This window comes from Watersipora subatra, unplaced genomic scaffold, assembly GCF_963576615.1.
Source record: "Watersipora subatra unplaced genomic scaffold, tzWatSuba1.1 SCAFFOLD_39, whole genome shotgun sequence".
NCBI classification, from domain to species: domain Eukaryota; kingdom Metazoa; phylum Bryozoa; class Gymnolaemata; order Cheilostomatida; family Watersiporidae; genus Watersipora; species Watersipora subatra.
Window position 1 is genome coordinate 507,960 of NW_027045297.1, and position 3,694 is coordinate 511,653.

Sequence of the window (3,694 nt, forward strand, 5' to 3'; positions counted from 1 at the left end):
CAACCAAACATGCTAGAAATGCTCCAATTGAGCTAATTAGCTTATTGTGAGAATATTACAAACGTCTGACAAAACTGAAAAATATAAAATTCCAATTTTAACCAAACATGCTAGAAATGCTCCAATTGAGCTAATTAGCTTATTGTGAGAATATTACAAACGTGTGACAACACTGAAAAATGTAAATTTCCAATTTCAACCAAACATGCTAGAAATGCTCCAATTGAGCTAATTAGCTTATTGTGAGAATATTGCAATTGTATGAAAAAAGTGAAAAATGTAAATTTCCAATTTCAACCAAACATGATAGAAATGCTCAAATTGCGCAAATAAGCCTACTGTAAGAATTTTACAAACGTCTGACAAAACTGAAAAATGTAAATTTCCAACTTCAAACAAACATGCTGGAAATGCTCCAATTGAGCTAATTAGCTTCTTGTGAAAATATTGCAATTGTCTGACAAAAGTGAAAAATGTAAATTTCCAATTTCAACCAAACATGTTAGAAATGCTCCAATTGAGCTAATTAGCTTATTGTGAGAATATTACAAACGTCTGACAACACTGAAAAATGTAAATTTTCAATTTCAACCAAACATGCTAGAAATGCTCCAATTGAGCTAATTAGCTTATTGTGAGAATATTACAAACGTCTGACAAAACTGAAAAATATAAAATTCCAATTCTAACCAAACATGCTAGAAATGCTCCAATTGAGCTAATTAGCTTATTGTGAGAATATTACAAACGTCTGACAACACTGAAAAATGTAAATTTCCAATTTCAACCAAACATGCTAGAAATGCTCCAATTGAGCTAATTAGCTTATTGTGAGAATATTGCAATTGTATGAAAAAAGTGAAAAATGTAAATTTCCAATTTCAACCAAACATGATAGAAATGCTCAAATTGCGCAAATAAGCCTACTGTAAGAATTTTACAAACGTCTGACAAAACTGAAAAATGTAAATTTCCAATTTCAACCAAACATGCTAGAAATGCTCCAATTGAGCTAATTAGCTTATTGTGAGAATATCACAAACGTCTGACAAAACTGAAAGATGTAAACTTCCAACTTCAACCAAACATGCTAGAAATGCTCCAATTGAGCTAATTAGCTTATTGTGAGAATATTACAAACGTCTGACAACACTGAAAAATGTAAATTTCCAACTTCAAACAAACATGCTAGAAATGCTCCAATTGAGCTAATTAGCTTATTGTGAAAATATTGCAATTGTCTGACAAAAGTGAAAAATATAAATTTCCAATTTCAACCAAACATGCTAGAAATGCTCCAATTGAGCTAATTAGCTTATTGTGAGAATATTACAAACGTCTGACAACACTGAAAAATGTAAATTTCCAATTTCAACCAAACATGCTAGATATGCTCCAATTGAGCTAATTAGCTTATTGTGAGAATATTTCAAACGTCTGACAAAACTGAAAAATGTAATTTTCCAATTTCAACCAAACATGCTAGAGATGGTCCAATTGAGCTAATTAGCTTTTTGTGAGAATATTACAAACGTTTGACAAAACTGAAAAATGTAAATTTCCAATTTCAACCAAACATGCTAGAAATGCTCCAATTGAGCTAATTATCTTATTGTGAGAATATTACAAACGTCTGACAAAACTGAAAAATGTAAATTTCCAATTTCAACCAAACATGCTAGAAATGCTCCAATTGAGCTAATTAGCTTATTGTGAGAATATTGCAATTGTCTGACAAAAGTGAAAAATGTAAATTTCCAAGTTCAACCAAACATGCTAGAAATGCTCCAATTGAGCTAATTAGCTTATTGTGAGAATATTACAAACGTCTGACAAAACTGAAAAATGTAAATTTCCAATTTCAACAGAACATGCTAGAAATGCTCCAATTGAGCTAATTAGCTTATTGTGAGAATATTACAAACGTCTGACAAAACTGAAAAATGTAATTTTCCAATTTCAACCAAACATGCTAGAAATGCTCCAATTGAGCTAATTAGCTTATTGTGAGAATATTACAAACGTCTGACAAAACTGAAAAATGTAAATTTCCAATTTCAACCAAACATGCTAGAAATGCTCCAATTGAGCTAATTAGCTTATTGTGAGAATATTGCAATTGTCTGACAAAAGTGAAAAATGTAACTTTCCAATTTCAACCAAACATGCTAGAAATGCTCCAATTGAGCTAATTAGCTTATTGTGAGAATATTACAAACGTCTGACAAAACTGAAAAATGTAAATTTTCAATTTCAACCAAACATGCTAGAAATGCTCCAATTGAGCTAATTAGCTTATTGTGAGAATATTGCAATTGTCTGACAAAAGTGAAAAATGTAAATTTCCAAGTTCAACCAAACATGCTAGAAATGCTCCAATTGAGGTAATTAGCTTATTGTGAGAATATTACAAACGTCTGACAAAACTGAAAAATGTAAATTTCCAACTTCAACCAAACATGCTAGAAATGCTCCAATTGAGCTAATTAGTTTATTGTGAGAATATTGCAATTATCTGACAAAAGTGAAAAATGTAATTTTCCAATTTCAACCAAACATGCTCTAAAAGCTCCAATTGAGCTAATTAGCTTGTGAGAATACTACAAACGTCTGACAAAACTGAAAAATGTAAATTTCCAACTTTAACCAAACATGCTAAAAATGCTCCAATTGAGCTAATTAGCTTATTGTGAGAATATTGCAATTGTCTGACAAAAGTGAAAAATGTAAATTTCCAATTTTAACCAAACATGCTATAAATGCTCCAATTGAGCTAATTAGCTTATTGTGAGAATATTACAAACGTCTGACAAAACTGAAAAATGTAAATTTTCAATTTCAACCAAACATGCTAGAAATGCTCCAATTGAGCTAATTAGCTTATTGTGAGAATATTACAAACGTCTGACAAAACTGAAAAATATAAAATTCCAATTTCAACCAAACATGCTAGAAATGCTCCAATTGAGCTAATTAGCTTATTGTGAGAATATTACAAACGTCTGACAACACTGAAAAATGTAAATTTCCAATTTCAACCAAACATGCTGGAAATGCTCCAATTGAGCTAATTAGCTTATTGTGAGAATATTGCAATTGTATGAAAAAAGTGAAAAATGTAACTTTCCAATTTCAACCAAGCATGATAGAAATGCTCAAATTGCGCAAATAAGCCTACTGTAAGAATTTTACAAACGTCCGACAAAACTGAAAAATGTAAAATTCCAATTTCAACCAAACATGCTAGAAATGCTCCAATTGAGCTAATTAGCTTATTGTGAGAATATTGCAATTGTCTGACAAAAGTGAAAAATGTAAATTTCCAATTTCAACCAAACATGCTAGAAATGCTCCAATTGAGCTAATTAGCTTATTGTGAGAATATTTCAAACGTCTGACAAAACTGAAAAATGTAATTCTCCAATTTCAACCAAACATGCTCGAAATGGTCCAATTGAGCTAATTAGCTTATTGTGAGAATATTACAAACGTCTGACAAAACTGAAAAATGTAAATTTCCAATTTCGACCAAACATGCTAGAAATGCTCCAATTGAGCTAATTAGCTTATTGTGAGAATATTACAAACGTCTGACAAAACTGAAAAATGTAAATTTCCAATTTCAACCAAACATGCTAGAAATGCTCCAATTGAGCTAATTAGCTTATTGTGAGAATATTGCAATTGTCTGACA